This window comes from Meleagris gallopavo, chromosome 5 (assembly GCF_905368555.1).
Source record: "Meleagris gallopavo chromosome 5, MGAL_WU_HG_1.1, whole genome shotgun sequence".
Lineage (NCBI taxonomy): Eukaryota > Metazoa > Chordata > Aves > Galliformes > Phasianidae > Meleagris > Meleagris gallopavo.
In genome coordinates this window covers 3566568-3591715 of record NC_139408.1, presented here as the reverse complement: position 1 = coordinate 3591715, position 25148 = coordinate 3566568, and the positions used below count along the sequence as shown (strand labels likewise).

General features: G+C 38.0%; 1 long non-coding RNA gene across 1 annotated transcript; it reads left to right on the top strand.

Moving 5' to 3' along the window:
* Positions 1 to 12228: 12228 nt before the first annotated feature.
* Positions 12229 to 25117, top strand: LOC146544212 (uncharacterized). Its single transcript, XR_014883344.1, has 2 exons — positions 12229 to 12328; positions 12905 to 25117. It is a non-coding gene; the product is annotated as an uncharacterized LOC146544212 (long non-coding RNA).
* The last annotated feature ends 31 nt before the right edge of the window (positions 25118 to 25148 follow it).

The following is a 25148-nucleotide window of genomic DNA, read 5'->3' as shown; positions in this document are numbered from 1 at the left end:
ACTCTGTCCTGGATTATGTGATGCTCTTGAAGGAAATATGTTCACTGAGAAAGAAGGTAGAGAGTGGGATGAGCAGAATCTACCTAAATAATCTACTGATCTCATTTAATAGAGGGAGAGAGAAAGAGAGAGAATTACTCTATTACAATAAAAAGATTTCACTCTATAAAATAAGGAGAGATTGTTGCCATGGCATCAGCAAAATTCATCCTTCACATAATTGCACACACATGAACCTTTCTTGACAGAACAGAATTATAAATGTGCAAGGTAAAATATTTTCTATTATGCTTCCTCACAGAATTTTAAATAGATATTTGCATTATATTTAGATGAAATCATATAGGTAATTATATCTTGCAAATATCTTCCAAAGCAAAGCAACAAATATTGTGCTGGCATGGAAATGCACATCCTCAGAAGGCACTAGGTAACTCAAAGCACACAGAAAAAGATGCATTCACTTTCAAGCTACTCTCCAACGTAGATTTCTCATGCATGAGAAACCCTCTGAACCTTGACAAAACTATATTCAACAGATAATCAACAGGCTTAAAGCTGTTCCTGGAATGACTGAACAACTCAGAGTCATGTTCCTGGGGATGTGTTCTTCACATTCCTACTGTTATTATTACTACATGGGCTAAGAAAGTATAATCTTATGTTCCACTCTATTTGTATTTACAATGCATATGGTATTATTTTATGACAGTTTTCCCAAGTGCTCTAAGTACTTAGCAGAGAAGATTTTATTATAGAGTTCAGGGGCCTGAAGTCAAAAGGCACTGCTAGATTTTCACTGCACTTCTCCACTTCATGCACAGAGATTTCACACTGGTCTTCAATGTGAACAAAAAACATTGACTTTATATGGTGGTGTAACATCATTGTTCACCTCATATTATTAGTCCTTGCAGTTATAGTGAATTTAAAGATTGCCATTTTGAAGACAAGAGGAACCTCCTTTAAAAGGCAGCAATCAAATAACCCATGTTCTTGTACAATACGTGATAAATAATTGTCTGTTATGCTAATTTCTGATTAAGTAATAAATGTGTACGTTCAAAAAGATCACTTTGATGATCCCAAGTGACTAAAAGATTTCCAATCATCGAATAAGGTCTTTAATAAGTGGATTTTTTTATTGGTTTTTACTGTTTTATATATATGTGTGTGTGTGTGTGTGTGTGAATATATATAAAAAATAAACTTCTTTACAAATGAAAGCATAATTTCTGAGATTTGTCTGACGTTAACTTCTAGCCATTAGACTGTGTTGCATTTTTAGTCAGCTTAAGCATCCTGCCCATGTAATATACAGGTGTAATTAAGCCACCTTTTAAAGTAGACAGACTGGGCTTCTTTAGGATGCAAAATAACTTCTGCGCCCTTCTGAACAACAGATCTGGAAATAACAACCCCAAAGGATTTTCACAAAAGCCACACATGCAGGTAGTATCACCTCCTAATTCCTAAAAGAAAGTTCCTTTTCATAAGACCTCTGAACACATGATTTCTCATAGCCAAAGCTCTGCACAGGGAGTTCACAGTTGGTTGATTATCCATTATGACCAGAAAGTCTTTTCCAGAGGCAAGACCATTTTGAGCATAGTCCCTCAGTCTGACAATTTGACCTACATTCACTGCTCCTAGATTCATGATGTTGCATTTGGTTATACTGAAGTTAAATTTGGACTTACCAGATGAGGAAGCCAAAACATTCAGATGATGCTGTATAATTGGCTTGTCTTTGAGCAGATGAAATTTGAAACTTCACATTCTCTCTGCAGGATCTGTAGACTTTTTCTATAAAGATAAGAATTCACCCTCCAGTGCTCTCTACCTCACAGTTTCTACCAGTATGACACTCTTGGAAAACGTAACGAGGGAAAAAAAAAGATTGCAACTTCGTACAATGATGTCTTTAGTCCTTCCTTTCATCAGCTACCAGTCCACATCCAATCACTTAGTGCTAAAGCCACCCACCCTGTAGGAACTTTGCTGCACAGATCTAGAATTCACATTTGCTGCGCTGACCCATCAGTCTTTCCTTTCCTTCAGTACACCAGAGTGAAAACAGATGTGCTTTGCTGCATTCTAACATGCCATGTGTTGCAGACTGACAAGAAAGATTATAAATAATATAGAGCTTCATTCTCATTACAGTGATTGTAATGAGAATGATAAATGGGTTCAAATAAAACCATTCAGACTCCAGTGATAAGATTACTATCTCTTCTGAATGTGTATCTAACCCAATTTCATGATATCATTATCTTCCCTGAAATGCAATGGAATATATGGCAATTTAGAGGATCAATCCTCATATATTTTATATATGCTGCATTTTCTCTAGCACAGGAAAAGTCCTTTCACTTGATCTTCATTATGACTACACTTCTAGGTATCTCTGCTCACAGATGATAAAATAGATTGCTACACATTAACACATACATTGATCTGTGCACACAAGACAGTTACCTCTCGGTTGGCTTATTCCTTAAAGATCAAAGATCTTCTGTTATGACTTGTACTGAGTTGAGAAATCTAATTAAACAACACTGAGGAGAGAGAAGAATTAGAAATGCCCGAAGAAAGAAACTCATTTGTTTTTCAGATGCAAGTAACATTTTCTAGCAATATAACCACTCTGTGTACTTAAGACTTGACATGACTTTTTGGCAAAGTAAATTTTGTTCTCTTTCCTTTTTCTTCCTGAAAGGTTTGTAAATTTCAGTAGCCAAAAAGCACAGAAAGACATAACTAAAACACGGACATTTTCTCTGAACTTGTGGATTGAATATTACTTAAGTTTTCACCAACCCATAAGCCTGAATGTTTATCACAATGTTTACACAGCTTTTTGTTCTTTGCAAAATTATCAAGTCTTTACTGTGTGTCGGTATTTGGATGAGATTTATCCCTGTTGACTCAACTAAATATAAAATAAGAAATTAAACAATATTAACAAAACCCTCTGACTTGAGCCTCCATTAAGCACTAGGTTTCCACAAGCGTTTCCTTTACATCAAAAATGTCAGAGAATGAAAGTAACTCCTCTGCTCTGGGCTGTGGGAAGGCCCTAAATCACCTCTTCTTTCCAGAAATGACTAATAATTCCTGTATATAATATAACTGTAATCTTGTGTAAAATATAACTGTATCTTGTGTATGCATGAAAGTGCTTCAGGATGAAAACTGCTGCATAAATATAAGCTGCTATTAATTATGGCACCCAAAGGAACGTTCAGATAGCTTAGTTTTCAATCCGAGCCTATATTAACATTCCTGTGTGTTCTAAATTTCCTTTTCTCCACACCTTTTTATTTGCCATTCTGTCAAAGGAATACAAATTCACCATTCCTACACAACTCCAAGCACAGATATACACTCCCTGCTGATTCAACTGCAACAATTTACTAATGTATGTATTATTTCTGGAGATCAGCTGAGGCTACTGGGAAAAAGGGAAAAAGTGTATGTACATACCCAAATACATATAAAAAGGGAGATTAAGAATGAAGCTGCTGTATATAGATTTTCTTCAGATTTCCAATTGATTACATAAAATGTAGCAAGTAAGAGAGGTAAAAGATGATAAAGGATTATAATCAAATTTATCATTTGAGAACACCTTCAAAGCACTTCATTACAAAATCAAATCTTACATGACATAAATGTACTAAGAGTCTAAAAAGTATTTTCATCCATCACCAGGATAATTATCCGGTAGATAAACACTCAGTAACAACTAGAAAATAATGAAAATAAGAAGTCAATCTTCAAAAGAGATTAGGGCAAGAATTCATCAGCAGGATTGAGGTGGACAAGGCAGCAGCCCTTACACCTCTAGTGCTGCAGTAAGCACCATGAGACTTCTGCCATAATGCAGTATTAGGCTTTTCCAATGCAGTTGAGCATGGAACTGATTTGTTTCTATGATCTACAGCAAAGATGTGATTTTGACTACCAGATATTTTGTAGTGATCATAAAACAGCAGCCATTTCAACATCTGGTGGTTTGTAATTCCCTTCAGAATTGTGAGTTCTCCTTTTGTATGCAGTCCTTATTAGTTAGCAAAATTAGCTTACCTACACATATTCAGTATGGGGCTCTCCTTTAAACTCTTCACAGATAAATCTGGAGAACTCATTTTTAAACTTGAGTGGCATGCTAGAAACGTGTTACCAAGTATTAACTTCAGTATGGCATACAGTCACACTGAGAGGTAGTTCTTTCCATTCCAAATTGCTGTTTGCCAGGAAACCTGCTCTCTCTGGACCTTTCATGTCAGGCAAAATGTTCCCTGAAGTCTTGTTCCCTTTTTGATCTGGGGCCATTACATCAGGTTAGAAAGATTTCAGACTGATAAATAATTTTCACATGCTGAGGCAAGAGGTAGTTCTGTCTGTGATCAAATGACTGATTAATTGAAGGTTTCATAGATTTAAGCTGCACTGCTAATGTGCATCACAGTACTAAGAACCTAGGCTGAGGAATTTGTCTTCTGACTATGGATCAGATCCACCTGCCCATTAAGAAACTGTTTCATCCAAAGTGCATCTCAGAGAGACAAGAAAGACCTTTATTACCTTCCTTAATTTATACTTCTCTTCAGGAAAGCAGTGCAGGCAACTGCAAGGTTTTCTTTTGGTACTTTCCAAACACAAGAACAAAGAATAGAAAATCATTTCAGATCTCTTACCAGCCCAATGGAATCTCCTTGTCTTGCTTGCTGTGGCTGCTTAAATGTTTTTTCTTTTATTTTTCATCTGCTGTCTTCCACATTACACTTTGTTTTAGACTGATGGCTATTTCATTGTAAGAAACTTGGAGATCATAAACTGAATGCTGGCAGTGTCATGCAGAACAAGTTTCTAGAACAAACACTACTCTGCAGTTACATCTACTGTCATATCCTCACAAGCCAAGCCTGCCCAAGTCCCATTGCAGCCCCAACAGTGTGTATCTGCTCTTTAAACAAGCAGCATTAAAAATTGTGTGTCACAGAGGAGAAGAATGTAAAAAAATCCATTACCCATGCTTTACTAAATGATTAATCCAAGTGTTGTTTTAATTTTTCATTTGAAGAAAACGAAGGAAAAAATTAATTTTTGGCCTTCAAATTCCCTTATTTCAAATTAATACAAGATGCAAAGTCAAGACTGTTAACTCAGTTCTTTCTTAATGGGATGAAAAACTGTGGACTACCCAAAGGACAAGCCAATGTTCAGAAAATTCCTTCCCTGGACACTTATATTATAATAAATTATTTCTCTTCAACTTTGTGCGTGGAAAAAGAAAAAAAAATAACACCATTGTCAATTGTCACTCATCCAGAACTACTTACAGGCACAATCCATTTTGAAGCCCATGCTAGAGCAACTTTTAATTCAATGGGTAACACTCTACTATTTTGCTGCCAGAGCATGTGTTTCATTTCTTTCCTTTTGGCTATTATTGATGAAGCAAGAAAATCACCTCGTTATCTTGTGTAAATCTAATCTCACACAAAATTACAATTTAAAAATCTACAACATTCCCCAGATATAAAGCTTCTGCACTTCAGGGTGTTGTCCCTCTTAACAGTCAGAGAACACAGTGTTCTCATTTAATCTAAATACCATGGATGATTCAGATTTAATTCTGATTAGAGCTGTGGATTTCACGTTGCAGATAAAGACTCAAAGATGGACGTTAAAATTGAGTTTTACCATGTGTATAGCTTGGGAGGGCACAGCTGTGTTACATAACTTAGCAAAAGTCTAACAGTGAGTGATGAACATTGGTAATTCAGAGAAAGTCCCATGACAACGTTTTTCTCCTCTAATTGTTAAGCAAGTCTTACCTAAACATGAACTATATTACATGGGAACACTCAAATCAGTGACTTTCTGTCATTCTGCCAGTAAATGCTGCATAAAAGGGTATAAATTCCACCATTCTGTTATTACCAGTTTCAATTTTTACAGGATTAGTTTGTTTTTTCTTCTTAGAACTCTAAGATTTTATGGTGCTTTAATGAATAACTAAAAGGGATCCAGACTCAGTAAGCCTGTGACAGATGTTGTTTAATATCATCATCATTCTTGTTCTTTTCAGAGCTTACACCATGGGGATTATATTTTGTGGTTTGGTATGTGATCTTTATAAGAATTTAACTATTTCATTAGTTTATCATATGAAGATGCTATGTTAATAGCTGCTATTCCTGCTTAATTGCTGCTGATTTTTTTCTTTCCCTTGCATTTCCCAAGCATAATACCCTGTAAATCACCTGTCTTTCCTTCTCAATGACATAACAAGACTGCCAAACACTGACATATTATAGATAAAATGGTGTCAGCCAGTAGCTGTTAATGCTGTACATATTTAGATGACACGATGCCCTTCCTTTGGATCTATCAATTACCTTCAACTCTTCCCTTACACTAGTTTACTGTTGCAGAAATAGGACTAATTTTATTTTCTGATAGCACAAGCATCATCTGCGATTCTATACATCAGGGAAGGAAGAATGGCAGATATAGAATAAGAGAAATATGATAAAGCCCAGGACACCAAGATGGCAGATGGGCACATAAGTAGATATCCTACTCAACTTTTACTATTTTTTTAATCTACCAGAACCATAGATTTTTTTCCATAGGAGGAAAAAACAAATAAAAACAAAACAAAAAAAACAAACATACACATCATCACCAAAACAAAAACAACATTAACAATCCACAATGATTATGAGATGGCTTTAAGAAAATGAGAAATATTGCAAATGCCTATCCTGCTCTTCCTTCCTGGGATAGCAACCAAACAGTATGGGCACACTTAGAATAATTCGTGTAGATCACAGAAAACAACAGAAAAATGATCCTTGAGCTTCATCTAAACAGGACCCTTCAGATATTAGCACTAGCTGTGTATGTGTTGATTTTATTGAATCCTGCAACAGTACTGTGGAGTATTTCCTGGTAACTCATTCATAGCTAGTAAAATAAGGTCACCCATCAGAAAAAATGTTCTATAATGCTATGACCTCAAATACTCCATGTTCCTTGCCTGTCTCCAAAGATTCCTCATTAACTGCCTGGTACAACTTCCCTTCTGGAAGTACCTCCCTACCAGCTCAAGCTTCTCACAGATTTTCTTCTCAAGAGTTCACTGTCATTCTCATTCCTTCTAAATTGTGGGGGAAAAAAATCCTGAATGTAAAAGATGCTTTTCTAAAAAACTATTCTGCTCTTGCTTATTCACCTTAACAAAGTTAAAAAGAGTCATAAATGTTTGATTACTGATAAACACAGCTTTTCCTGCATATTATGGGCTTTTTACTAGTTTAGTTGAGTGCTGAGGCCAAGGGGGAACTTAGTTATATATATTTAAGCTCAGTGCTAACTCTTTAGCCTGTTTTTGCAATAACTGCAGCTTATTCAAAGCCATTACTTACAAAGTTCAACAAGATGAAAATTCCCATCCCAGAATCCAATCAGGTTTTCTCATTAATCAAACTGCTTGAGAGCTCCTGCTCCCTAATCACATGCATGAATGTTGCTAGTTCCAACCACTTCTCTTTCAGATGTGAACTGATATATTTAACAGTATATTTTTACAGGGCTTAAATACTATTTCATGGAAAGAAGGAATCATTTTCCTGTTTCCATTTCTTTCTCTTCTCCATGTTATATGAAATGGTCATATAGCCACGTCTTTAATTATCTCAGCGGTGCTTTTTTCTTTTTTTCTACTTAAGTGCTATCTGCTTCCTATCTCTGTATTTTCCTGTCATCTTTTATTTTATTTTCTTCCTCCTCCCTTTATTTCTTCAACTGTAACAAAGGAAGAGAAAGTATAAGCTCAGTATATGGCTATGTCTGTATTTACAAGTCGTGCAAGACAATGCAGAGCAAAACTATTACTGACATCCAAACTATGCAAATTTCAGGAGTTTTAATTTGGAGTAACTACAGTGAGGATCCATTAATGACTAGGGTGCATTATGTGCAGTTCTTGAATGCATCTGCTCCTTCACTTTCATTGGGAAGGAAACTGGTCTGCATGTTCAGTGATACAAAATACAGCATGATAAAAGAAGACATTATTGGAAAATCTCCTTTAAAATCAGACTTCTGAGCTAAGTTGTTCATGTAGACATACTCTAACGCACTGAAACCCAAGTAGTTCAGGTCTTAGAGTTACAATTTTCTTACAGTGAACTTCATCTAAAGAAAACAGAAACCATATTGTGAGCAAGCTCCAGACTCAGGTAAAGTACAGTTTCCTTCTGACTGAAAGTAGTAAATGCTACGTCAGACTTGAAGCAGTCCTGTACCTGAAGGATACTTATGCATGCCACTGAGAGGCTTAAGGCAGAATTTGGGCACCTTCAACGCTTGTGTTTGGCCTGCAGCAGAGCAAGGAATGTGTACCAGACCATCTACCTCTCTTTTCAATTTCTCTAAACGTGCTAATTGTTAAAAACCTCAGAAATGCTGCACTTCAGAAAGTAGATATTTCTAGGGTGTTAAGGGTACTAGAATATGAGCTATGTAGACTGTTTCGTAGACCTGGCAACTACATTCAACCTGTGCATTACAGATGAAAATAAAGAAAAGACGTATGGTTGGCTTTTACCACCTGAGGTACAGTACTCTGATTTGTACTAACACTGATGAAACACCAATCTTTACATTTCTGCATCCCCCTCTCAATTTCTTAGTTACATGGAGAAGCAATCAGCTTCTCAAATTCTTTGCTTTCAGCTTTCTTTAAAGCTAAAAGGCCCTGCGACCCAAGAGATGCTCATAATGTCTGTCTTATTCTGAGTCCTGAGGGTGAATAGTAAATTGCAGCGAAGCTAGCAAACAAGAGACATCTCAAGTTTAGCTTCAGTTTTAAAATAACAGACTCTTCCACTAATGGAGTTTATTAATTACCATGGGATCCTTAAAAACATGAGGAAGTAGAATTTTTATGATTGTTCTTCTTAATGGAAAATGTTTTTCTTCAGGGTACAATGTTGGACACATCACAATTTCATACAGTAAACAAACACAAATACGAATTTGAGAGGAATTCATTTTCACAAGTATTTAAAAAGGATTGCTTGCACCCAGGGAACATGCCTGTTTGGTGATTTAACAGGTCTTTTAATCTGCATCCAATTTTGTCCTAAATCTTAAAGCAGCCTTTTCACAAAATGCCGTGTGACGCATGCCATACATAAAATGTTACCCTGGCTCAGGCTCTGAGCTAGCTGCACACTGTAATGGAATATGGAGCTCTCATGTGCAGTGCTATTTCAGAATTAAACTTGATGAGAGACTGAAAGCACTTACTCTTTTGATTCTCCATGGTCTGTGCCACTGGATTTTCAGTCCCTCCTCTAAAACAGTTGAAAACTCTGTGAAATATCACTGCCTTCACTGTTTTCATATTCTCCCCCAAACACTTGGTGCTGGCTAACATTAGAGACGAGATACTATAATAGATGAATCTGACAGCGATTGTTATGCATTTTGTGTTTTTCTGAACTTTTACTAGATCATAACTACCTCACTTTATCACGATCACCCTCAAATTATACCTTTGGTTGAACTTAGGAAAAAAAGGCCAAAGCCTGATATTCTTCCTGCCATAAGCAATGCAATTGTTATTGGTGCTTTAAGTAAAAGCTGCATCAAGCTTTAATACAGAAAACTGGAGAATGAAGAATCTGAAGTATTTTCACCTTCTCCAAGGTTATGTTTTGGATCAGACTGACGTTTTTCATAGTGCAATAATTTTCTTCTGTTTCTACTTACCCAAGAGGAACAGAGAAAACCTAGCACTAGTCATATGACCAATGACTACCCATGTAACATCATTCCTGAGAGACTGTCAGAGAGATCAGCAAAAAGCCTCTGTGTCAGCTGAACTACCATAAGACACTTGTAGGCAAAAAGCTCTGCAAACATATATGTAAGAAAAAATATTTAATAAAACTTTTTCCCTAGGTCTACATACACAAATTATATTCCTATCAAACAGACATATATATGGATTCAAAGGTAAAATAACGATGCTAGGTAGCATTTCACTGTAGAGCTCTAATTATTTACATCGTTTTCCTCAAAATGTTAGAAAACTGTATAGTGAGTAGCATGAACACTGTATTCCAGCTGGAACAATTCCAGCCTAAGATGAATACATAAGTTAGATTTTCAGTCAATGAAATTATGATATGATCATAGTCATGGAATCATAGAATGGCCTGGGCTGAAAAGGACCACAATGATCATCCAGTTTCAATCCTACTCCTAAATGTAGGGTCACCAACCACCAGACCAGGCTGCCCAGAGCCACATCCAGCCTAGCCTTAAATGCATCAGGGATGGGGCATCCACAGCCTCCTTGGGCAACCTGCTCCAGTGTGTCACCACTCTCTGAGTGAAAAACTTCCTCCTATCATCTAACCTAAACCTCCCCTGGCTCAGTTTAAAACCATTCCCCCTTGTCCTATCAGAGGGGGACGATCACCTCCCTTTCCTGCTGGCCACCCCTTTTTTAATGCAGCCCAGAACACAGTTGGCCTTCCGGGCTGCAAGCGCACACTGCTGGCTCATGCCCAGCTTCTCGTCCACCAGGACCCCCAACTCCTTCTCCACAGGGCTGCTCTCAAGGAGATCTTCCCCCAGATTGTATAAATACCTGGGATTGCCCCGACCCAAGTGCAGCACCCTGCACTCGGCCTCATTGAACCGTATCAGGTTTTCAGGGCCTCACTTCTCCAGCCTGTCCAGGTCCCTCTGGACGGCTTTCCTTTCTTCAATATATCGACTGCACCGCTCAGCTTGGTGTCATCTGCAGACTTGCTGAAGGTGCACTCGATGCCATCATCCATCTTCGAAGATGCTGAAGAGCACCGGACCCCAGACCGACCCCTGAGGGGCACCACTTGTGACCGGCCTCCACCCTGACACAGAACCATTGATCACAACCCTTCGCCTGCGTCCAGCCAGCCAATTCCTAATCCATGCAACAGTCCATCCTTCACATCCACAACACTGAAATACCATTTCAGAGTCTTTTGGATAGCATGCAGAAGTACAATTGGTTATTTATTTGGTGTTGAGTATTGTTTTGTTATGGAGTGGTTATTTTGTATTTCCTCCCAATGAGTGGGAAAGAGTCACACAAAGTCCAGCCTGTGTTTAAATTACATTATCTACCTGTACTTCGGCTTTTTTTTTTTTTTTTTGCTTTTTTTTTTTTTTTCTTTAATGATTTTAATTGCATATGCCAATGATTCAAGGCTCTGGTATTCATCAGAAGACAACACATTAGAGACAGGTTTCCAAACTGGAACGGCACGAATCCAAAGGCATACAACTACCAGTCTCTAAAGCAAAACATTCCCACCCAAGAAATCATCAGCTTTTTTCATCAGTCTTCACCAAAATCTCTTCTTAATCCAGTCCTCAGAATGACCAGTTGGTGGAAACTACAATAACTCCAATGGTGTACACAAAATAGCAGCTGGTGTTTAGGGCAAGTCCTAATGAAGCTAATGGCACAATTCCCACTGATCTCAATGAGACCTGAAGTAGAATGTGACAGCTGCATATAAACGAGGGCAAACTGGTAACAGCCTTTCAGCTCATTGTATTTCCTCGCAAACACACGGAGGCTTTCATACATCCTTTTGTCCACTCCAGCTCCTCAAAGGAGATTTACAATTACCTTGAGACTAATGCTGAGCAGTACAGATGAAACTGATTTTTAGTACTTTTCTGTGTAAGAAATTAAAAAATGAATGTTGTCTCAGTCCTCAGATGGACTTTCTAGACTACTAAAATTCTAAAAATACTAAGCGGGCAAAAAATCTGTATGATTTAAAATGTTTTCCAATGCAGTTTAAAAATAAAAACATTCTGTTCATTAAGTTAAACATCAAAAAAGTGATTTTGATTTTAAAACCTTGTAAAGGAGTTTGTTTGTTTTTTTTTTTAATAAAAGGTATCACTTCATTTTTGACATGAGCAAGCTGGAACTAGGCTTACAGAAGTCGTATAAACTTCTTCTCCACAAGGATATTTCTCATGTCTTGAAATTTTGACCTTCAGATGGCATGAGGCTTGCAGGATGGGTCACAGGATGCTTCTGCACACCTTCCTAAAAACAAGTGCCTTGGGGCATGTAAAAACATGTCAAGACAGAAGAGAATTGGGTTCAGTACCAGTAGCTGACGAGGTGCTCCTGTTGTCATGTGGCTACTGTGCCTTAAGCTGAGGGAAAGGGAGAACAGGACTCCTGGGACAAAACAGAGACTGGAAATGGACTTCCTTCAACCAGGTTTGTTAAATGCTTACTCCTTTATTACACTTGCATAGAGAGATGAGAATTTCCTCCTTGTCCTTTGATTTCTCTGCTAGCAAACTAGCTTAGCAGTGCTGTATTCAGACACACTACTCTGTAGGGAGACCTAATCATGCCTACAAAACATCCATTTCACTTTCTCATTCTCCTACTATATCTTTGTCTTTATAGTTCATATCACAGGTGTTCATCCAGCAGGAAGAAAAAGGTCAGGATCTTCTCGTTCACTTTGAAGAGAGTATCAAAAATCTAACCTGTTTTTTCTTGATTTAATTACTTTGTGAGGAAAGCTCTCACACCAGTTCTGTTACTGTTGTTTTGCTTCAGTTGCTACTTGAGGCCATAGTATAGCCTGCATCAGATGTGCCTCTAGGCTCTTTTGGCCTGCTGAGATCTTTTTTTTTTTTTGACACTCTGAGAACTACTGATGAGTTTTCATACCCCTGTAGCCATGCAACCTGTCTCCTTGGCAGCTAAAAATAACACTGCACTGGTTGGACTGCTTTCCAGCATGGTTCATGTATTCTTTTCTTGGCACATAATTTCCAACAGGTGTAATCATGCTCTAAGAGGCCCATGCTAGCAGCCTGTACTACAGTAATTGCTTAAAGGAGCTGCTCTTTTAGAAGAAATGATGCCTGCATTGTCACGCTGGCTGCTGATCATTGCCTGGCACCTCTGCCCCCAAGGCAGGAGTCCAAACAACTTGTGAGAAGGCACTCTGCCATTGCAGCAGATGGACATGAGCATAAGCGGCTTAGGGACGACGCCTGCACATCAAGCATAGGCATTGAGGGCATGATTCCTAGCCAAGAATACTGCAACTGCTGTTTATCTTCTGCTTATGAACCAAGAGTTGTTTATATTCTGCTTACCAACCAAGAGTTCAGGGAATGTGTCATTGCTAATTAAGACCTGGGCTGGCCTCATATTCAAGAGCATAAAACATGACTGTGCAAAACGAGTGTCTGACTGGCTTGAGTCAGGCTGCAAGTCCTAGCAGGGGACAAGGGAGTTATCAGGACAAAATCTGCACTGAAGCTGACCAAAATGATCTGTGCTGGAAGCAATACCCCAAAACAATGCTATATCATCAGATTTAGGAAAAAGAGGAAAGCAAGAGTGAACAGCAATATGAATGTTAATATGTAGGTGTATTTATTTTTGCTCAAATGAAGAAGTAAAACCTTGGTACACACAGGTATGTAGTTGAAATGGGTAAAAATGTAGACCCAGTTTAAGAAAAAAATCCTGACTGTAAATTGCACGAATACATGGAAAAATCTCTGGAAGGAAGGTCAAAAGCATTTTTGTTTATCAATTGTAATACTTGAAAGAAAAAAAATCCTCTAAGTAAGAAGACTAAATTGCATTCACTAGTAGAAAATCCAACCAACCTGAAGGAACTTTTCCTCAATCTGTTCCACGAGTCAGATAAGATGTTGACTGAGGTGCAGTGGGACTACAAGTCTTATAATGTTTCTGAAAAACTGATCTAGAATTAAGTGCTTCAGAGGCTGTGTCCTTGTAAAGAGAAGATGTGAAGCTGAAGATCAGACAGTGTATTTTCTAGACCATGATGGGACCTGCTTCTGCCAGTGGGAGCCAACCACAGTAGCAGACAGCAGGATCAAGGGCATGCTGAAAATATATTGGAAACATTAAAACTGGATTTTGATCTTGTTATCTGAGAAGCCAAGAATTCATTTAATATCACAAAATCTTGCATGCCCCTTTACCTTTGTAGCATTAGAAATAGTTAAAAAGAGGGTAAGGAAAGAGGTCAAGTACTTGCTTTTCTGATGAAAATGGAAATTATAGACAGATGGAGAAAAGCAAATGAATGAAAACGGCAAATCCAAAACTTAGTGTGTTTCACTGCATGATGTTTTAGTGAATACTTGAAACGCAGCACCCTAGTACAGAAAAACTTGCCAGAGGAGTGAAAACACAGGGAGCAAAACTGAAGGATGAGCACAGCTCACATAAGCTCCCCCGTAGGTTTCTTTTTCTTATAATGGAGGTCACTGAAAGGAAGCACACTGAGAAAGGAAGCCAGACATTTCTGAGTATTCGCATACAATATAGGAAGCATACAACTCGCAGAAACTTTGATGTCTGAATGCAAAGAGTTGGAAGACAGCTTGAAGTAACAAAATACATGTTGTATCTCTAGAGAAGGATGTTGAAACATGCTGCTTGTTCACCAGCTCTATCGACAATATTCCCTTGTCTTCACTAAAAAGTCTTTCTACAGTTTTCAAAACCACTGTATTCCTCACAGCTACTTTCCTTATCACTATATTTGTATCTACAGCAACATCTGAATTTATATTTAGTATATTGAATTTATATATCTCTATTACCTACAGACATAAGAAAAATATATCAGAAAATATTTTTGATAGTTAGAAACACTGTTAGATAGAAATGTTGCAAAGCCATCACATCCTCGAGTTGTTTCATGCGATAACGTACATATTTTAAAATACAAAGTAGATTAGGAGTCATTTGTAGTTCTGCCCTTCACTGTTACTGTGCACTTCCCCCTGCCATGAATGTTGAAAGTCTTACTCAAAGACGTGAAGCTTGAATTTGCTCAATGAAATAAATTCTTATGTAGCACTCTTCAAGTCACTTAATTCTCATCTGAATATCCTGTACACCAGTTGGACTAGTGTAAATCATCTTCTCACGTAGTGCAGACAGGATCCTTCCACACGTCAATGAAGTCCATTAAATGGGTATTCTCTGCTTACTTATAGAACATAGGTCACAAGTTGAAGATGATGCTCACAAGTTGAAGATGATGCATTATCCTTGTCCTCTCCACTAGCTGGCAGAATATCTAATACGTGTAGGGTTGGTTTTGCAAAGATGTTGAGAAAGATCACAAAGCACAAGATGATGAAGTGATGGCATTTAGTAAGGAATTTTCTGGAGGAGGGCAGCATTTGAAGAGCACCAGGTAAAATAAGAACCTCAAGCAAGTAGCCAGTAATTTAACAGCAACCAATAGTACATGGCATACAGACAATAAAATGCATATACCAAAGTAGTACTTATTTCTGTTTTATCTTTAGCTTCTCCCTCTCCATCCACCACACACCACCCTCCACAGTATCAAAGTCAAGGGTAGCAAGCAGACGAAGCACCTGAAAATCAGGCACTCCACAGTCATACCAATTCTCTGAAAGGTCTCCAGACATTTGCATAACATACCACAACTGCACAAGCTGTGCACAAGGAGGGAGAGCAACCAAAGAAGGTTAGAATGCATACTAAGGCTAGATACTAGCATTCTGGCTCTTCTCAATGTTATTGAGTCCTTTCTCTAGTCTCCAGCTTCTTGCTTTCTTGAAAAAAGGTTCTTGTGTCTATCCTCTCACAAATTCACATATTCACTGTCTAACTAACTCCAGTTATTCATCTCAAGCTCCAGCAAAGCAAGTGTCACATACCAACTCTCATCTGGAACTCTCATTGCCTACCTGGAAACCAAGAGATCTAAACTCCTGCACTAAGGAAGGTTTGTATGTCCCTCTCCCCACTGCTCACCTCAGGCCTTGTGTCCCAGTTCATAGAGATTCCTTGGAAGTGTATCTTTTCTTATGTAAACCTGCTTTCTCACAGTCCTCACATAGCTGCTGCCACAAGGAGAGAGCACGCTGGAAGAAAAGAGAAAAAAAAAAAAGGTAAAGTAATCAGATGGATTTTCCTTGGGCCTTCTGACACTCCTGATATATATTTCAAGAATTTATTCTGTCCTATGGAGGAAGGTGGGGGAGGAAATGCTATTTGAAAGCAGCTGTTATAGGAAACACTAAGCATGAGGATGTTTGAAATGTGACCCTGACCTACTCTGTGCTTCGCATTTTGCAGGAAAATGCTTTTATCTACTGCAGATTCACAGATTTTAGCCCTTTCCTGAAAGAAAGTGTCTGTGACCCATCTTTGAAATAGCTAAGCAGGGACTACTCTTTTTCTTTTTAAAACACAGTTGAAAGGGGAGATGATGAAACGGCACTGAATAAAATATGAATTCTTGGAGCAGAACTCGAGCTATCCATCTATCATGTCCTGCCCTACCCGTGAAGCTATGTTCATACTCCTATTATCTTACTGGCCCAGTCAATCTTGAGTTCTTTTCAATATAACGATGCAGCTTCACCAGAGTGCCTGGAGAACACTGCCCACACAGATATGCAATTAGCCACCAGAACCAGGCAAGAAAATGGGACATGCAGGTCTGAATTCTGTAAGGCAGGAAAGGAAGATGCATCTAATTCTTCTGCAATTACAGGCTACTACATACAAGGGAAATGGTAGGGTGAGGGGATCTTCCTTCCAGAAGGAAATTATATCTTCCACTGTGTTTTGTGGTATCCTTCCATCTTGCAAGTCATTTAACTAGATGGACTGTCTTTTGAGACTTAATCACAGGATTATCTAATTGCTGGATCTTGAATGTGAAGCCCATCAAATTCAGGTTCTGAATTGTTACTAGAGCTTGGTGTAGACAAGGCAGAGTAATGTGAACTCTAGCAGAAAAGGGAAAAGAAACATACTGAAGTATCATCAGCTGCAGCTGAACTCTGAAAGCAAACAGCAGTCAAAAGGACCAGCATTCAGATCCTGACACAGAGAAGGAAAAGGCAGAATTGAAAGAGGGAAAACATAATAAAAATGTCATGAGCACAAGACATTTTTAGGTTTCCTATTAAGTAAGTGTGGTCCAGCAAAGCAAGGATAATCTGTAGTACTGGTTCACTAGTTAATATGTTAAGGAAATTCTTGCTTCAGAATTCTACAGGGAACAATTGTCATTAGGCACTGTCACCTATTGTAGATAGTTATGAAGGATCTTAATAAAGAAAGAGGATATTACACTTTTCATTTAATAATATCTATCTGCTGTCTCATGGTCTAGATAAGAACTTCCCATGATAAATGTATTTAATTGAAAAGCAAAGACTGCTCCTTGCTACAGATTATTTTTGGCTGAATTTTTTCCACTTGTCTTTTTTTTTTTTTTTTTTTTTTTTTTGCTATTTACTCCATATGGTCTGGAAGCATTTGCAACCGGAGAGGAAAAATATGTTCTTTACTGAACCAAAACAACAGTTCATGTAATTTTATGTACTATCATTGGTAGCAGTTAGTATGAGTTACTTCAAACAGAACAGAATTTCTTGTACCTTTTCCATTTAAAAATGTGGAATAGTAGCCTCGATAAGAAAATTTTGGCTCAAGCTCAATATGAGTGTGCCCTGAAACATCGTGATTTATGGTCATTTAAATACTGTATCACATTAGTATTAATAAGTTCTAATTTTAGTTACTGTAGTTTGGTAATACTGGGACATTTTCAACTCATCTGTGGGCAGTGTTTTACTCTAGTATTACTTCCTCCTAGTTCACCAAGCATGAGTTAAACTGCTTGAGAAGCAGACTGCTTTCCATTTGTCACTAAGAAACTTTGTCTACAGAATACAAAAAAAATCAATCATCAAACAGTTCTTCAATAAAAGAGCTAGAGAACTTTTCTCACCAATTTTTCAAGTTGTTCTTTTTGCTTCATGGTCTTGTCTAATTCTCCAAAACCACTAACTACAGTCTGCATTTGAACAACAAGCTATTAGCTTGCTGTTTAACAGCTCTCTGTCTTTTTAGTTTAAATTCCCAAGGTCAGATGCAGATCCCTCACATTGCCTCCTTTCCTCTGGACTGTTCTGTTCAGGTAAGCTTCCTCACACACACACACCCCTTCCATCTCTGTTATGCTTTCTGAAGCAGAAATTAAGTGTGGATTTTAACATACACAGGAGGCCTTCACACTGGTTCACCCAACACAGACAGTCATGCAAATGTTTTATGCATTCCGATCAACACCAATGTTTGTGAGACACGCTTTCATTCTACTAGAACTGTGGAAAAAAAAAATCAGTGTCATTGATTAGGTATTTTGTCAACTACGTTTTGATGAGATGAGTAGCTGGAAGGATGTTTGACTTGTTTTGCATTTGTGCACTCCAGCAGAAACAGCTCATTGGCTTAGATTGTATGTTTCAGCAGCAGAAAGCTTGGAATGAAATGTCATGAGACTGTGCTGGGTTATATGCAAGGTTTCCTAGCATTATTAACTTAATTTTTTTATTTTTTTCTCCTATTAGTGCAGTATGCTTCAGTAAACTTAGTATCTGACTTTCATAACTACTTTGGAAATTACAGATACCTCTTTTCTGAAGCACTATGAAAATTCATCATCACAAGTCCTACAAAGAGATACTGTAAAAAAAAACAACAAACGACATCCTTCATTAAAAATGCATTAGGTGCTAAATGAATCTACAAAACTACATTCATATACCCATACATTGCCTGTATGGGGAATAAAATGTATAAAGTTTGCAGCTGGCAATCTGTTATTGAAATAGAACATCGATGTAATAGGAAGTATCTGCTTGCATCAGCAAGACTGCCATCATAAACTTTACAGAGTAATCTCCTGCTGTTAATAGTATTTCACAGGAATCACTATAGACAGCACAGAAAACATATCCACTAGAGAAATACATAACAATATTCAATGGATACTCCTTTATCTTAAGTAAATATAATGCAAACTTAAGACAGATCGATATTTCAAAAAGTTCAATACTTAAATTTGATTCCGGATCTCAGAAGCTCAAAATATGAGGATAGGGTACAAATCTAATTCAGATTTCTCATTTTATCTACAAAAAAAAAAAATCTACCCTGTGAATTCAGCACTGGAATCTAGTACTAAGTATACAAATGTATGGGGAAAGTTGAGTCGTGGCCTGATTGAGCACCTTGGTCAGCCCTGGGAACATAGGTGAAGGCAATTCACCTGGGTGACCAGAAGGGGTGGAACTTGGCTCCAATTGTCTGAGACCTCATTTAAGGGCTGACTGGCACTGGAGGAGGATATCTTCCTGGTGAAGCTTTTCCCTATGAACCTAGAATCTTCTGATATGGGTGAGCAATCTTCTTCTCTTCCTTTCTAACATCTCTCTATTGTGTCAGTCCTTCCCTCATCATACCTTTGTTGTAACTCCTTTCCCATTATATTGATTTAATTGCTGCAGTAAGGAAGGAGGAATTCTCAGACATCTCCCATTATGTTAGTGGTTCGCAACTGAAATTGTAATGGATGTGTACATTCAACAGAAGTCTCTAAACCAAATCCTTAAACCAGTGTAATTCTGTTACAGTCCAGATCACAACAACAAAATGAATCACCAGTGAGTAAAAACAACCACAGGAAGAAAGAACAACTTGCTTAAACTCATTTCACTGAATAAATAAAATCCCAAGGTCCAATAACTTTAGCAGTAGTGAAGCTTCAAGTGGCATTTACAGATAAATTTCTTAAACAATATGTGATTTGTATTTTCTTGGTTTCCAAAATAATAAGATTCTTTATCTTGGTATTTTCTTTTCTTTTTTTAATCACTGCAACATTCAGGTGGAAAAATGTGTGATATCTAATGGTCAGGCTCCATTTACACTTCATAGCAGTGTGCAATGGTCCTTTCTGACCATCTTGAGGCTGGAAAACATTTCTATATTACTATTTCCATATCTCAAGTTCTTCACGCTTAAAAACTGCTGATTCATAACAGATATTCCTCTTCCTTTCTCCCTAAAAGTTACTTTCTGAGCATGTTCAACTCCATGAAAGAGGCAAGAGGATCCATCCACAAAATCATTAAAAGATTTATTTTGATATATGAAAATCTGGGTTAAAAAAAAGTTTCACGGTAGTACAAAACATGGGCTTAACAAACCTACCAGTAGAAGAGTATTGCACTGCAAACTGTAGAGCAATTGGTTCTTAGTCTTTCCTTGTGGAGCTTTTCTTTAGCACAGAAAAATATTCTTCATTTGTTTGAGAGAGATTCTTGGGATTTATATGGTATAAAGACAAAATGAACAGAAGTTTATGAGAAAATTAGTATTTGTTTCTTCAAAGTAGAGCCGTTTCACTAGGGAAATTTAGGAGAGCTGTGAGAGACAGAGTGCTTCTCAGAGGCACTGAAAAAGGACTTGCACCTGGTTCATTCACTTTGCTAGCCTTTCTGCATCATGTAGCTGCTCTGCCACTTCTGCATGCATTAAAAACCCCATTTTTAGTTGAATGTTAGATCCAAGAATTGATGACAGAATTCATAAACTTGTCTCAGAATTATGAATTCCTCCAGCTGTCTGGAAAAGAAAAGTTAATACTAAGCCATGTAATTCCTACAACAGGAATTCACTTGAGAACCTACTCTCAATCTCTCAGTTATGTGCTGCCTGAAGACAGGCAGAGGTCAGGTTATTCTACAGAATAGGACATCATCATAGCAACAATAATGTCTACAGAAATCGCTGTTGCTAGAGAAAGGAAGAAAACTAATCTCTAATGGCAGGTTGTCAGAATCAAGTGATTTTCACTGGTCAGTATAATTGGGAACAGCACTGCCAAAATGATCCCACTTCTAAAAAACATGACTTATTTCCTTTTTCTGACTTTGAAAACACTGAAAAGCCTTCATCTTATTAATAGGGCATAGCTTTTCAGAAGCACAGAGTACACATTTGTCTGGAGTATTTCTAGATTAGATTTCAGGACAGTCCTAAATCTGTATCAGTAAATAACTAGGCAAACAACCACAGTATGATTGCATGGAATGCTCCAGAGTAATTAGCAGATTAAAAAGAAATTAGCAAATTTTTTTTTTAGAAGGCTAAAATCTAATCTAATCAAACACAATTCAACTGAACTTCCTGGAGGAAAGGATAATGCAGGTGCTCCACTTAGAAGACTTACTGAGGATTTTTTTCTTTTTTTAGGATTTTCAGAAATATGGATGTAAAGATGTGACTCAGTGCTTTCTCAGACTCCATGTGGAGTTGCCTCTTGGGGACTCTGCCTTTCAGTTTTGCTTTTTCCTTGCATCTACAGTGCCGTAATTTCTCAAGAACGCTTTCCATCAGCTCAGTATTTCAGAAAGCATTAACTAGCACGCTTAGTTATGGAGCATGTGCCCACTTTGCAATGATTTTTCCCTTCTTTTTGTTTTTGTAGATGAGATTAGGATATTTCTGCCTATCTGCGCCGAGTCTCTTAACAACTTACTACTGTGAAAGGTTTTGCCCTTCACGCACCCCAAGCCTCTCAGAAAGGGCGCCAGCCTTCCCGCCTTGAGGCAGCGCCCGCCGCGTGCTGCCAGCGCCCCCTGGCGGCACGCTCGTGCTGCGCAACGGAAAGCAGCCCCGCTCGCAGCTTTTGGGAATATCCCTCAAACGGGTATCTTCTCCTTAAAAAAAAATAACACAGTGAAATTGAGATTTAAAGGTTTGAGTTCTCTCAAGACTGCTTTCACTTGTATAAAGAACGTAACAAATTTCCCTAAATGTTTAACGTCAGTACTTGCAGTACAGCAGGAGGAAAAAAAAAACAAAACAAAACTTGTCTAATGCCCAAAAATGACATCTGTGAGGGAGAAAAAAAAAACAACAAAACTGTGCTATAAAGGACGTCTAGTACAATTTATCTTCACAAATGCCCTTAATAGACTACATTTGCAACATAAAACTGCTTTTCTACCCAGTTTCAATAACAATTTCTTTATTATTCATATTACTGCTTAACTAGCTCCGTGCAGTAGTAAATCATACTTGTGCTATGCTAAACAGATGGATGCATTTCTGCTGCCCATTACGGACAGGTTAGCCATCACAGAAAGTCTTAACAACACGTTTCTCCCTGTCATGTAACCTCCATCTAGGAGCATTACTAAAATCAGTAGCTGAGATTTCAAAGGTTCGTAAGGAAATCTGATCACCACGACGTTTGTCACACAGCCAATGTCACATAGCCCTTTCCACAGATCAGATACTGGTGCTGCAGGCTGAGAACAGCAGTCTGAATTCAAGCAGCAGCCATCTTCCCAGAACAGCATCTGAAATTTCACTTGAGGCACATAGTAGAGTCAACTAAATTAACATTTTCACCATTATTGACACTACAAGATTTATTACTGCCTGTTCAATTTAAAAAGATTCCCCAGGGAAATTTTTAAGGGGTGCTTGCTTTATTGGTTGTTATTGAGTTGGACCATTTGACAGCTGGTGTGGAATGTCTGAATAACAAAATCCTTGCTCGGAAGAAATCAAGAGACCTCTGGTGACTGATATGGAGGATATTGATTTGATTTTAGTGTGATGCATTTAGTTTTCATTGTTAAAATAATATAACAACGGATTAATTTATAGAATGAATAGTAACCATATGAAGTGTATACACAGAGGAGCCTGTCTAGGGCTGCTGCTAAAGCCTCCTGTCTCATAGAGCTCAGCTCTTGATCCCCTAGTAAGCAATACGTTTCGGTAAGGTTGCTATGTAGAGTTGGATTATTATGGGAAGAACCAGGGCTGAACCCTAAAACTTCTAAGTTTGATATTCCTAGAATCACTCCAGTAACGCTTTACTGTGGATGTTGGGTGAGGAGAGAATGAAAGACAGGAAAGGAAGATTTCTGTCATCTTAGAGCTCAGGAATTATTTTCTTCCAGCAAAAAGTATTAATCACGAAACATGCTTTTATAATAAGACTATTGAAACAATACAAATACAGGTGAATTAAAGTCATGCAGTCTAAAAAGTATTCTTGGTATTAAAATATAAAACATTTAGCAAGGCACAAAACACTGATAAAAATGGAAATATTTTCTGATTATGAAGAAAACAGAGAAGATCTAGTAAAGTGGAGAAAGGAGAGACCAAGAGTGCAATTAATTCATCAAGATGTACCAATGTTTATAGAAACATAGAAGAGGCAAATGTCTTCATATACCTTGCTGATGAAGAGAACTTTCAGAAAAGCACAAGTGCATCAAGTTTACCTGCTACCAGCATTGTTTGCTAGTTGCCATAATCAATAAGTCCTTCATTTTAGATTTAGCCATTACAGCCATAAATTTTACCACTGCTATCAAAATGGCTCTCCGTCTCCAAAGAAAGGATTGGTGAATATTTTACACCAAGAACCAATAGGTAGAGGAGGGATGTCATGTACTCGGAGATAGTTGAAATCAACTCCAATGAAGCTTAAACTAAAAGTTGAAGATTTTTTGAAGGGACTTGAAATATATCCTTAAAAATGCTCTAGAATGTCTGGGCTGTTTCAATTAAAGTTGAACTCTCTGCTGGATGGGCAGAAGCTAATACTGATTCAAGGTGAAGAACAGGACTAAGAGACCCTTTTCCAATGGTTTCGAGCTAGGCAAAAATTCCTCAGCCTCACACATTTGTTCTCCTCCCCGACTTTGCCTATGGCAAATGTATAGTTGTGGCAACCTGGTTGTTCATCTCTACAGCCCTAAGCTGCAACCACTGAGTCTGAAAAATTACCCTGTTAGCAAAGGAGTTTATTCATTCTGTGAGTATTCTGGGGCATATCTGCTCTGAATTTTCTACTCTTGGCGTTCATCTGAGGCTTAATATGAATTGATCATTAACTCAACATCTGTGCTGCATACTGGCTTTTGGCAAAAAAAAAAAAAAAAAAAGTGTTCAAGGCAAGTATTTAGATTCTACAAAACAAAGAAAGACAGGAATCTGCTTCTCTAAGCACACAAAGGTTACTCAGCAGGAATAGTTTTGTTCCCACTGTTTTTCTCTTATTGTATACTTTGCTGTGTGCAGCTGCTGTAATTATATTTAAACCTCTCTGTGTTATGTATGCTAATGTAATTTTCTGTACTGTGTTTGAGTCATCCATAATTCACTTCTGCTTTTCTAAGAGAAAGTTTTGTTCCTATGGGGCTGGAACATAAAGTTGGTTTCCCAATATGACAGATGAATGCCCAGCCCAGTAGATTAGAGCAAGTTCCCTTATCTTTGATTCTGTCATCAACTATTCTACAAAGTGAAGCCATTTTAAGATCAAAAGATTCCCTGGGGTAGGAGACATTCATAAGCAATAACTCTACCTCACCATTTCTGGTTATCTGGCATTTGTCCTTCATCAGGCTAATATCTTGATATTGGCCAACAGTACGAGATTCTTTGCATTTTTGTCTCAAAGCTTGCTGAGGAACAGAGATAGGCAAGTCCAGGTCAAAGTTAGAAAAATCTTTTGTCTGAAGATCTGCAGGCCAGGGGCGACGAGAGAAATAAGCAGCAGGTTAATGTCCAGGAAGTAGTCTTTTGTGTGTGCTGCACCTGACTCTTCCCAAAGTGTCCAGGAATACAACATTGGCAGAGGAAGGAGGATAAAAAAGGGACCTACAACTAAGAGGGTAGGTGTCTGACATCAGATGCCTTGTGACGTGATGCCTGCATGCTGACAGAATCTCTGGACTTGCTCTGTCTGTACCTGCTTGCTTCCTAATGCTGGCCACTCTGCTGCTGCTCTCCCCTGCACTTTTGCCTCGAACCATCAGAATGGTGTGCAACGGGATGCTGCTGGATCTTGGTGGTGACTATCCCTGCTTTATGTAATTCTTGCTTCTTTCTTATCTTTATTACCCGCTTTCCCTTCCCCATCTCCCTGATTAAGATTTGTAATAAACTGGTTGGACCAACATTTGAACCGTTGTTTCTTAATCTCACATTGGGTATACATACATCAAAGAACCTCCTATCTCTCCTATAAATTGGAGTGAGACACCAACTCAACTACCTCATAGTAATTTTATTTTTTGTTTTGACCACAATAAAAAAAATCACTTTTTTTTTTTTTTTTTTTTTTTTGAGAACAGAAAGATACTCAGGAATAGTA